The 12,635-nt window shown below is 52.5% G+C and overlaps 1 long non-coding RNA gene across 4 annotated transcripts in view; it reads left to right on the top strand.

Moving 5' to 3' along the window:
* Positions 1-12,629, top strand: part of LOC107196095 — a 69,171-nt gene extending 56,542 nt beyond the window's left edge. Inside the window, exons 5-6 of one of the 4 annotated variants that reach the window (XR_003048058.1) lie at positions 7,486-7,716; positions 11,029-12,629. This is a non-coding gene — a long non-coding RNA (uncharacterized LOC107196095). Of the gene's footprint in view, positions 1-7,480; positions 7,717-8,658; positions 8,681-11,028 lie in introns of those variants that run through there. The other 3 variants (XR_003048059.1, XR_003048060.1, XR_001517416.2) reach the window with 3 other exon arrangements.
* The last annotated feature ends 6 nt before the right edge of the window (positions 12,630-12,635 follow it).

Here is a 12,635-nt window from a genome sequence, read left to right as displayed (position 1 = left end):
CAGCCGCGCGCTGTGCCTCAGCCTGCTCGCTCGTCCTCAAGGATTTTGCCATTACCCGAAGTGGTGGCGCACCTGTGCCTGTCTCTTTCCCCCTAGAATCCAGGCCGGCACACGAGGGCTCGGGGGTCAAGATGGCCTGCCAGCCGTTTCCATAGAACGCTAATGGAACACGGCCACCGCCGTCCGTTTGTCTTACGACAGATTTTGCACTTAGTATGGCAGAATTAAGCAGTCGTGGCAGAGACTGTATGGGACACGAAGCCTCACTATTCATTATCCAGCCCTGTGTAGGCAAAGGTGGCCTCGCATGGCTGGAATATAAGCCTCACAAGGAAAGGCCTTCGTTCGTGCCTCAGCCCCGTGCCCAGGAGGATACGGGTGCTTCGCAGAGGCCCAGGAAGTGTGTGTTGAAGAACGAGAACAGGAGAGGGTGGGTGGCTCCCCCGAGGTACCACCTTGTTCCTCCCCCTCCGAGTCAGTCTTCTGTACTCCTCATTCTTCCTCTGCTTTCCATAAACTCTGTCTTCCGATTTCTTTCTTCCATTGACCTTTTTCTTTATGTTCATCAAATGAAATTTCTGGTTGGAAGAAAAACCCTAAAAATAACTAAACAAATTTTGGAGATATGAAGGTGAAGTTAGAGAATTGGGAGGGGGAAGGAATAGTACAAATCTGTTCATTTTTTCCTTTGCCAGCCTCTATCATTGTGTTCATTTTGGAACAAAAACGATGAAGAAGAAATATTTCTTTTAATGGGTATTCAGAACTACTTACCCAGCATACTGCCTGATGCTCTCGGTTGATTTTGCTAATATTGGCATCTTTTAGCCTCCTTTCTGTAATTCCTAGTTGGAGTGTGGTTGCTGTGGAGGAATTCTCTTTCTCATTTTGTTGACTGGGCACTTTTTATTATTAATTTGTAACGTGCTTCCCCCACCTTCGGTTTTTGCTCACGAGACTTTATCCCAAACATGAACTGGTGACATACGCAGTCCTTTAGATGTCACAGCTGACGTGTGCCATAGATACTTTCCTACTAAACTGAGGCTCTTGCAGATGAGTGAGTTTTCTATGTCCACACTTAAGACAAAGGAAAACAAACAAAAACCCCTACTGGCTCTGGTAACTCCTAGCTGACTAAAAGTTCTGTGACCCTGTGGAGCCTGGAATGTACTGGCAGCAAAGAGCCTGGATTATCTATCAGAATCTTAGAGCGTGTTTTTGAAGTAGGAGGTTCAAGCTCTCATGTGTCCAAGAATAATGTCCAGTGTGAGTTATCATTGCTCCCCTGGAAGAAAATTTACAAATGCGTAAAATGTGATAAAGGTAAAAATATGTGACTCTGAAGGTACACTGGTTCGTGTGTTGTGAGTGGACGTGTCAAGTCTAACCCGCCAGCGCTGTCCGGACATGATCACTTCCTATATTTGGTTCTGATACCAGGAGACCTTCGTGGTCCCTCCGTCAGCGTGATCTGCTACTGCCTGATCATGAGTGACAGAACGCTTGGCCCTCTGCTCGTCCCCAGCTCTGACCTCGTTTGTTTGATTGAGTTCTGAGCCTCCCTCCCTCCGGGTCTCCAGCCTACATTCAGCCTCGCCTAGGCCTCTGTAACTGCTTAGTTCCGATTTTATTCGGGTCTTAGAAGTAGCGATGATGGCAGAGAAGCCTGATGACAGGTACTTGTTTCTAAATGTCTAAAAGAATCTCTAAATTTATTTCAAAATGTAAAATATGTAAATGAGAAACATTTCATCTTCAGTAATAATGGCACCCCCAAGTAATTTTGATGTAGCCTAGTTTTCTAATTACCAGGCTGGTAAAGACAGCTAAGATACTGGGAAATAAGATTAACCTACACCATGTAATGGAAATTTTTTTAACTGTTTTTTTGTTTTGTTTTGTTTTTGAGTTCCAGTAGATTGTTTTTTTATTTTTTCCTTATAAATCTCCGTCATTGGATACTCAAAAAGAGCTAAGTTTACAAAGTCTAGCAGTTTATTAAACATGCTTATCACTTCTTGGTGAAATGGAGCCTGCGTCTGAGGTGACAGAGAGGTTCACCTGAAAGAACCAGGGCGGAGGCACCGCCTCGAAACCACCGCTTCCGGTACGTGGTGGTCCCCAGAGCACGTGGCTTCCTCATCAGCGATGGGGGAGGGTCAAGTCACGTGATCTCTCTCACATAGAGTCTCGCTCTCTATTTTAGGCCTCTGGGAATGTGTGTTGTGGAAGCAGATTCACAAGCCGGAATCCCTGTGTACACTCCTGCTTCCATTTTTGATGGCTTCCTTTGAATATTCCCTTCCCAGTGAGGATAAAACGAAATGTACTTAGCGTATTCATCCTTTGTTGTTCCAAAGGCACACCCAACGATGGGTTCAGTGAGAAAATGTTCAACATTTGTAAACAATCAACCTTCCTACAGTGAAGGCCAACTCCCTGGGGACCCGGAACAGGGTGTGGCCTGGGGGAGAGCCTGGGCCGGCTCCTCCCAGAATTAGTGCTCTTGGTTGACGGGATCTTTATCTCTCTCTTTTTTTTTTTTTTTCTGTAGCAGTGTTTTATTGCTTAAGGCAAAGAGAATAGAGAATGATGATGCAACTGACTCATTGAAATATGGCTCTCAGTGTAATGACTTAAACACTGTGACTTTGTGTTAGGCTGGTCACCAAGCAGGATGATCAGGCAACTTGACTCAGTGGCAGACTGCACAGACAGTGAAGGACAGACAGCCTGCTGGACTGGGTGCCCAGACCGAGCCTGTTGCTAAAAACAACTTAGAACGTTTGTGGGGGAAAAAAATAACCATCAACCTTGATTGCATCCACAAGCTGGAGTATTCAGGCCCTGAGATAAACACAGGTGGGAGCCCAGAGGGGTGAGCAGAGTGCATCTCCCGAGGGTGTTTCCTGACCTGGATGAACTTGAGGGTTAGTTTTGTATCTTTGCTGATTTATGGGGATGGAAAACAAAGCCCAGGGCTTGCCTCGCTTGGGAGGCTGGAGAAGAGACACACCCGCCATAAAACTAGGACACCAAAGGGCTACACCCTTGTGTAAGGGTGAACCCGAAGTAAACCCAGCCAAAGTTAGTTCCCAGTGTTCTAGGAGGGTCGTAGGAGGCACTTGACGAAACCAGGGGAAGTCCTGTAGGAACCCGCCTCCTCCCAGGCCTTGGAGAGCCAGCCCCCTGCCAGAGGCCCCTGGGAGTTGGGGCGCCCGCAGGCTCTCGACCTGCTGTTGTAAAGGTGAGGACATCGCAGGACGGAGAGCTTAGGAAACTTGCTTGCGTCACAAAGCAAGAAAGTGACAGAACTGGGGATTCGAACCCAGGCCACCTGACTAGAGTCGATTTTTCAGCACTGTAGCAGAGTGCGACTGAGGGGGCGGGACCTGGAAAGCAGACGGTCGGGGGGTGGTTCCAGGTCCCACCTCTGCGTGAGGCAGACTGCGAGCCCCATGGCCGCGGGGACGTGGCTGTTTTGCTCATCACTCAGCAGCTTTTAGTGGTAGGCATCCAGTAAGTATTTGTGGGATGAGTAAAATCAGATGCATCGCTGTGTACTCAGGACGTCCTCTCCGATCTGGACTGAAGCCAGTAGGGTGCGCAAGCCAGAGCAGAAGCATTTTTAATTGTTGTTTTGAAAGGTGAAAGACAATGACCTGTAATGGACGCATGAGGATTAAAGGAATATGAAATACCAACTTAATAGATGAGCAGCCTGACCCAGAGAGGACAGCGACTCTCCTGGGGTCACACCGTCAGAAAGGGCCAGGATGCTGTGAGAATAGGCAAGCCGGGCGTGTACCCGGGTCTGAGGAAGCGGGAAACTCAGCTCCAAATTCAGCTTGTCCAAAATGTAAATATCACAAAATCTAGAAAAGCTGTCATCCTAATTTCACCATAAAGGTAAGTTATGTGTCACTTAAAAATATTGAAGTGTTGTTTGAATCACATAATGGAAGTGGTGGTGGCCCCATCCTCTTTTCTGTGCATGAGACCTCAAAAGATCTGAATCCTCCCCAAGACAGAACCAGAAACGGTGCTCGGACCCCCACCGCCTCGCCAGCCCCCTTGCTGGCGGCCACTCCATGCGTCATCTCCCCGCTTCTGCTGACTGGGGCTGTCATGCCAGGGCCCGCCTTGGTTCTGAAGGACATGCCGAAGGAGGCTGGGGCAGGGACGAGGGCTGCGGGGCTGGACCCCAGCCCACCGTCCCTGGGGGAGGCCGCACACGCCAGGCGACCCCGACTCCTCCGGCGAGTTCCTTGCCTGCGCCCTGTCCCGCCTCCCTTCTGAGTTCCCGCTTCCCTCACGTCCTCGCTGCAGCAGAGTCAGTCACGTCACGGAGTCAGCGTGGGCACGGCGACACTGAGTGACAGCGGTGATGCGTTTCTGTTGGTAGCTCCTCCTGCTGGGCCTTCTCTTCTCCTTGTTTTCTAATTCACTGCGCTCAGGGCTTTGTGGAGGGGGTGGGGGGCGTGGCAGAGGCCAGCTACCCTCCTGCCTTATGGGGGGGGTCGAGCCACTCCCACCCCGCAGGCCAGCCCCAGAGGAAGCCAGGGCCACCACGGGCCTACCCTCCCCAAAGCGCCGTGGACTTTTCTGTAAGCTTTGTTTACAGAAATTCTTGACCACAGATAACGACTCAGGGCCTGGAACCAGGGACGGGTGTGGGTTTCACGGGGCCTGAAATGTGAACATTTTGGGTCCTCCCCCCAAAGAAAGGAAGACCTAAAGTTAAAAATGTCGAGTTAGCATGGGACTTTACGAGGGCCTCCTTAAACCAAGTCCGCTGAGCTCCGTGGATCCAGTACAAACCGTATGAGTTCAGAGTCAATCCTGGGCGGGCTTCTGACTTTGGGACTGAAAGGCTTTGTTTTGTGCCATAAGCAAGTGACGAGGGAAGGGTTGCCGTCCTTGCCTTCTGTCCACACCGCTCGTGGTAGCAGCAGGGTCGGCCCACGAGCTGGGTCGGCGTCGAGGAGACAGACAGGCAGGTGTCGTGCCAGGCCGGGGCCACCGTAACGAAGCGCTGAGCAGTGGGGGCGCGGGCGAGGCGGGGCAGTCACAGGAAGCTGCAGAGACGAGTCCGTCTGTGCCTGAGACGCAGGTGACAGAGACTGTGGAGATGGCGCCGAAGGCGTCCCAAACAGACAGCCGCGGCCGCCGAGACGCAGGGGTCGGGACACACGAGGGTCTGGCACCGTAAGCCGTGTGGAGTGGGTGACTGGGGCACAGGAGAAGGGGTTACCGGGAGGATGGAGGCTGAAAGGCAGGGCAAGGTGAAAAACCTTAGCTGTGAGCCACGCGGAGCCATCAGTGCCTTAAAGCCGGGGAACGGCCACCGTGCGTCTCTGCGATGCTGCAGCAGCAGCTGCGAGAGGAGCAGACTGAAGGTCGAGGCGGCCGGACCCCGGGGCCCTGCTGCGGCTGTCTGAGCGGGCGGTCCTGGGGCCTGACCCCTCCCGAGTGCTGTGACAGCGGCTGGGCGGGCCTGGCGGACAGGGAGACGCCGCAGCAGGAGTTCACGGGAGTCGAGGCCTGGCGTGCAGAGCCAGCTTTCTCCCGAGAGAGGAAACCGAGGCCGCTGCGTGGCAGGGCCCGGCCCCGCGTAAGAGCACGGGAGGGCTCCCCTGCCAGCCTTCAGTGCCAGGGGGAGTCTGAGCACGTAGCTGAAGAGGCTCCGCAGTCTGGTTCGGCCACGTATCATGTCACCACGTGAAACGGGAACGGTCTCGGTGGTGGTCACGGGCTCGCCCGGCGGCGCCTTCGGAGAGAAGGGTGCTGACATGAAGAACGGGCAGCGGTCACGGCCGCACCGGCTCCTTCGGAAGTGGTGGGATCTGCCCCCCGTGTGCAGTGTCCCAATGCCCCGGCATCATCTCCGAAGTGCCCGTACGTGTCTTCTCTGGCTGAGAAGTCGCGAGCTGCCCCGGCTTCCTCTCTCCCCTTCCAGGCCCTGGCCCTGGCCGCTCCCCCAGGGAGGGCGCGGTGCCCCGCTCGGGGCCACGTCCAGCACGAGCTGGGCTTCTTTAGCTGGTGGTTTCATGTTCTTTGTCCCCCTCTCAAGTCAGAGCTCTGTGAAGGCAGAGCTGTCGCTCCCGTGCCTGGCTCATTGTGGACGGCCACTGAGTGGTGTCCGGAGTGGTAACTGGATGTAGGTGGCTGAGAGCTAAGGGGGAGTCAGTGAAGTCTCTGGCCGGAGTCACCACCGAGCGGCCATCGCTCCTGGTGCCCAGGACATGCTGCGATTTCCACGTGGCATCCGCGATAAGTTACTACTTCAGCAGCAGAATTGTCATTCGCTAAACTCTGTAGTGACTAAATCTGTCATGTAACGAGGAGTCTGTGAAATCGTAAGCAGTTCGAAATCTGTGTTTGCTTCCTGTCGCTTTTATTTAGAAATAAGTAGGATTTAGTTACTTTCCTGACACCAGGTCATCGATTTTTATGATCCAGCAATTGAAAGACCGGGCTCTGGAGGCAGACTGCTGGGCTTTGAGTCCTGACCCCGCCACCTACCCAGGTGGCCCCTTGGGGAGGCAGCCCGACCATTCTGTACCTTACTCGTCGTCTATAAAACACAGGTCGCGGATAACTTCCTTAGAGTGAGTGTGCGGATTATGTGACCTCACGTGGGTCATTTCGATGACTTAGCCGCTGCTGCTGTTACCGTGTGGCTCCTTCACGAGCAGTTTTGCACGGTAAAGCTGTGAGTCCCATGCTCGCTATCAGTTCAGTGTCTCCAACATGGAACTTTTAATTCCCCTGCTAAGTTTATTTCTCACCTCAGTCTTCCTCCTCTCAGTAAAACATGCTGTCCAACCCCTGGTTCAAACCATAAAAGCTAAAAATAACTGGCACACCTCCCTGTCTTTACTGCCCACGTCCAGTCCGTATCCCAGGCCGGAGAGTCTGCCTCCCCAGCAGGGCGAAAAGCCCTTTGTCCTTCCATCTGTGGCCACCGCACCCTGACGCACGTGCCTGGACTTCTGCACAGCCTCCTCACGGGCTTTCCTGCGTCACCCCTGCCCTCTCCAGTGCATCGCCCTCATTTTGGGTGCACAGGGCAGGTCAGCTAACTCAGCTAGGAGCCTTCTGCAGCTCCCACAACTCTTAGGAGGAAGTCCAGACCCCTGATTACAGCCAGCGGACCTGCAAGGGTGGGCCTGGCTTCCCCACCCCTCTCCCTCCATCCTGGTGGGACCACGTGGGCCTCCTCCTCTCCGTGAGCCCAGCGAGCCCCCTCCTGTCCGTTCTCTCCACCGTGGTGCTGTTCCCCAGCCCTTCACAAGGCTGCACGTCTTCTCCCTGGGATCTTCCTTAAAATACCAAGGGCTTAAAGGTTTTTCTGACCCCTCTTTCTAAGGCGGCCTCCTCAGTCACTCTCTCTGTCATCCACTGTCAGTGGAAAGTTAGCGTTTGCTTGTTATTTCTTGTTGTCTTTATTTCTTGCTGGAAATGGCCTCACGAGGGCAGGAACCTCAGCTGCGTTCCCATCGCCGTCACCCTTGCTCCCAGCGTAGTTCCTGGCCCAAAGCGGAAATGCAGTAAACAATTGTTGGGAGAGCTGGAAGACTGAATGGAAGCTGTCGTGGCAGAGCGGCTTGGAGACCAAGAAACCACAGTACTCTCGTTCGTCCGCTAGCAAGCGTGCGTGGAAGACCTGCTGCGCGTCACCATGTAATACATTCGCTCTTAGAATAGAAGGTGAGCAGGTCCCCGTCTCATGCCGGCTGTAGGTGAGGTGTGTGGATGCAGAGGGAAGACAGGCGGCCTGCGGGGTGAAGTGCTTTCGTGAGCGGCCTGCGAGCCGCTTCTGGAAGGATGAGCGGGCTGGCAGGCCAGGAAGGAGAGGGCGTTTAGACAGAGGGAGGAGCAGCACCGACATAAGGAAGGGAACACGGACGGCCGAGTGTGGACGTGGGTTACTGACCATTAATAATGGGTAAATGGTCAGGAATGGATTACTAATAGCAGTGACTAGAGTTGGAAGGATAGTAATTGCTTGATGAGGCAGAGCTGAGTTTTCAGGAAGAAGGAAAAACGTTTTGAAGACTCGTTCAACAATAACATTTGAGTTTTAGAAATATCATTATGACGCTGTGTCACTAGTTTGAGTGCCGGGTGACGGGCGCACGAGCAGCCAGCGACAGCAGAGTGCTCTTGCGCCGAATGCAGATGCGGCTGCGTCCTCGTCTGTCTGTCTCCTCTCCGTAAAGAGGGAGCTCTGACCAGACAGCCTCTACGAGCCCTCTCAGCGTAATGACCCCTCAGGGCCCGTAGATTGTTGTCCATTTACCTTTCTGGTTTCCCAGGCATGGAAAGGCCAGGCCATCTGCGTATTTTTTATCATGTACATGTAGATACACGTATGTAGAATGGATTATGGGGCGGGAAGGCCCAGATTCAGATCCCAGATCTGCCTCTTCCAGTGGTATCTCTGTCGGTTCTTTACGCATCCCATGGCTCAGTTTCTTCACCTGTAAAATGGGGGCGTTAACAGAACTCACTGCAGAAGTTTACGGAGATTGAGTGACACAGTAGAGTTGGAGTGTTGAGCACAGGAGTCGGCGCCGTGTGAGTGTCTGTGAAGAGTGGTTATCATCAGTGCCATCGTCACCAGGATCGTCACTCTTTTCTGCCTCGTAGAGCGCTTAGCACCTGAAAAACACTGAATACATCTCCGAAGAGCGACCGGCCGAATGAGAAAGAAGATGGCAGTTCAGGTCAAGTATGCCAACTAAATCTCCGCTTGAGTGTTTTCCGTGCTTATTTGACTAAGATTTTCCTTAATTCTGTGAAAATAGGCAACAGCCACGTCCCCGGTGCACATCTTCGGCGTGCCATGTTTACGGAGCTTCGCTTGAGTGACATACGTGGTGCACTCAGAGCAGATCAGAAGCATATGTGGCAGAAAGGCCCGGTTTCCGTGGCATTCTTCCTAATTTTTTTCCTATTTTTGAAAAATCCAGGACGAATTTTGGGGAATTTCCGTTTGTCGTAACTTTGCACACACCATCCTGTGGAAGGACTGTCGCGTCATCCTTGAGCTTGCCCTCCACGCGGGCATCGCAGACAGGCTGGCGATTTCCAGACTCCAGCGCGGCTTTGGTCAAACGAGCCGCTGCCGGAGCTTTTCCCCTTCGCTCTTTTAGGAGCACACGCTGCACGTCTCCCATCACGTGTCCTCCTCCAGGTCACGTTTTTCCATCTGGGGAGGATTTCGGAATGGAGATGATGATATAATGCCACGTAAAACTATCCTGTCAGTTGCCAGTGACGTCACTCCTGTCCGTGGTCGCTCCCGTGCCTGGCTCATTGTGGACGGCCACCGAGTGGTGTCCGGAGTGTTAACTGGATGTCGGTGGCTGAGAGCTAAGGGGGAGTCACCACCGAGCGGCCATTGCTCCTGGCGCCCAGGACATGCTGCGATTTCCAGTGACGTCACTCCTGTCTGCGAACCGGGCAGCGGGGAGGGATGGCGGCGCGGGCTGTCCGGGACAGCACGGCACCGGCTCGGGGCTCCGCACACCACGCGTCTTACGAGCGTAGAACGGAGTCGACAGTACAGCAGCGTCAGTGCTCGGAATGACGGCAAGCAGGGCGGGTGACGTGGCCCCCTCAGACCCAGCCCGCGGGGCCCGGCGCTCTGCGGGGCGCGCAGCTCGGCCGGGGAGAGACCTGGGGTGGGGGCGGCTTCCTAAATCCCCCCGCCTTTCAGGGCACGGCCTCCGCGTCCCCTCCTCCTAATAGTCCGTGAGTTTTGAAAAGCTACCAAAGATATTTCTATGTTAATTCTTAATCTTTTAAAACTAATTGTTGGTACCAGAGTATTTTCGTGGCATACTTCATTTTAAATACTCTGACATCGACGCGATTGAGCAAAGGATGAAGCCTTAGGGTGTGCTGCAGAAAAGAAGCTAACCCAGTTTCTGCGATGGCGCCACTCCACCTGCCAAGTGAAAGTTAAAGAAAAGACCGACCGTCACTCCCGTCAACCAGAAAATCGGTGTCTCGAAGATTGTGACCACATCGGCGGCGGGAACGGACGGCCTGGAGAGAGGCCGGGTCCCCCTGGTGCTCATTCAGCCACCGTCATCTTCCCAGAAGTGAGGGAGGCGGGGCTGCTCGGGCCTCTGGGCCTCTCTGTTGAAAGGGTTACAGAGGGAGCTGGCAGCCGCGGTGTGTGCTCGGGGTGGTGGCCTGGACGCACAGTGACAGGCACGGGGTGAGCGGGCAGGGCCCCTCGGGGATGTTCTGGTGGTGACTGACTGACTGCACAGTGCCCTAGGAGGGGCGTTATGCCGGCCTGTCCGCGTGGGGAGACGGGCAGCCCTCCGTGTCCTATCTCCATGTCCTGCTCTTCCTTTCCAACACTGGAGGAATTTTCCTCATTTTGTTGTGCTATTTATAATGTGAGTTACAGACAAGGCATATTCAATCTACATTATTTACATTGTCTTTATCACTTTCTTAAGTTTATCCATTCACCAGCTGGTCACTTGGTTTTTTTTTTTTTGTACCGTTCTAACACTTTAAGGGCTTAAAAAAAATCGTTTTCATGACGTGTGGAAATTACATGAAATTCCAGTTGCAGCGTGCATAAGTAATGCTCATCCGGCCGCACTCGCTCAAGCCACGGCCGCTTGTGCAGAGTCGTGTTGAAGCCACGCGCTGAGTGTGACGTGTTCACACCTGCCCTTTGCAGAGCGTCCGTTCCCTGTGGGAGGGACCAGTGCTCCCAGGTCCTCGTCGCATTGTCGGGCATGATGCAGAGCTGCCTGGGGCATCCCTGCATCGTGCCGTCCCCTCTGCCCGGATCGGCCCTGCTCTCGGCTGCCCTCGCCCCTGCTAGCCCCCTGCCCAGCCCCTGAGACGCGCCTCTGCCGCAGACCCTCCGGAAAGGCTTGGGCGAGGACCCCCACCCGCACACCTGCCCTCCACTTACTCAGGGGTGGGTTTCCTGGGCTGCTCGCGTAACACTGTGCGTAATGCTGTCGTTACTCTCGTCTCCCTCAGATCTGTCGGTTCCGGGGAACGGAGCCCACGTCTTATTCACCCACGCGCCCTTGGCATCCGCCGTTGTCATGGCACCGAGCGGGAAACTGATAAAGACTGCTGGCTGACTGGCCGACGACGCAGCCGTCTGCCCGACGTTGGTTCCTGCAGCTGCCAGCATAGGGCTTTATGCACCCTCGTCGAGAGTGGTGCATTTCGGAAGAAGTCCTAGGCCTCCATTGATGGGGACAAGTGGTGCATCTCAGAAGTCCTAGGCCTCCACTGATGGGGACACGCCGTCCCCTTCCCAGGGCTTTATTCTTAAACTCTGCACAGTCTGTGTCCGTAGACTGTGGCGAGCCATGGACATTATTAACTTTCCACTTGGGGAGAAGGGTTGAGTTTGCTGTCACTTTAAACCAATTCTGGGTATGTTCGTTGTACCAAGAGAGAAGTTAGGGCAGAAACAGAAATATCATTCGATATTATTAAACCTGCCACCACCACCCGTGCTGATAAAATTTAAGGTTTCCTCTTAGAAAAATTAAAAATCAGGATGGCAGTGCCTGCTCCCATCAATGCTGATGTCTTCATGAAAGCTCATTTTTCTTACCTTAAAATCAAATCTTGTCATCGATCACTTCAAATAATAATAACTTGGGGAAAATGCTAAGTCGAATGATTTCGTAAAGTGAAATCAGTGCACATGGAAATATTTGTGCCATAAACGTCAGTGCCTTCATGGTAGTAAAAGTATTTGTTTAATGCTTATAGCTAAAATTCACCCGTCCCCCGCTTTTTTTTTTTATCTTGGAATGGCCCTCATTCAGTGTGCTTTGTTTTATGAATGATTTTATAGTAAGGTAATAGTGAAATGAAAATGTGTCACAAATTTTTTTGCAACTTCTACAGGCAAAATATCTATATGATTTGTTAATACCTCTGATTTCTTTTCTACATGATAGCATTTTAAATAGACCTTGAACAATGAATTCTTATTTCTTGCTCAGTGTCTTCCTTTCTATGGAAAATGAGAAATCCAGATACTTTGCTTATCCAAACATACTGTGGAAGAACCAGTTGGGTCTTTTTGGAGACACACGATGTTCAGACACGGCCACCGGAGAACTCTGCAGGGCGGGACTCTGCCCTCGTTTGAGTGACTTTGTCAAGTTCATGCTGGACATGGGGCTTGACTTAGCTGAGCACTGAACTTTGTGTTATCACAAAATCAGGGTTCTGTTTCCTCTTCCCAGCCCTCTAGTAAATACCAACTTCAATAAATTATAGGCATTCTTGTGTTGCTAATAACCAGAATTGTAGTTACTATAGACAGAAACCAGAGAGGTCATCTGAATTCAAGGACAGAGACATTTTTAACTAGCATAAAGGTCTAAATAATACCAAGTTATGGAAACATATGTAATCTCCTCCCTTTTAAAAATATTTTCTTTCTTTGTCCTACAAACTGGCCTGGAAGAAAGCCGTGGCATGAAAAACATGTTGCTCAACAGGAAAAACCTCCGGGCCAGCCTCTGGAAATGAGGCTTCTCCTGACAGGTCAGGGGTCAGCGCAAGGTGCTCCTTTCTGTAGGAGCCGGGCAGCCATAGCCTTCTCGGGTTTAAGA

The sequence above is a fragment of the Pteropus alecto genome, unplaced genomic scaffold (genome assembly GCF_000325575.1).
Source record: "Pteropus alecto unplaced genomic scaffold, ASM32557v1 scaffold17, whole genome shotgun sequence".
NCBI classification, from domain to species: Eukaryota; Metazoa; Chordata; class Mammalia; order Chiroptera; family Pteropodidae; genus Pteropus; species Pteropus alecto.
Note: the sequence above shows the minus strand (reverse complement) of the source record. Positions and strands in the feature narration are given on the sequence as shown.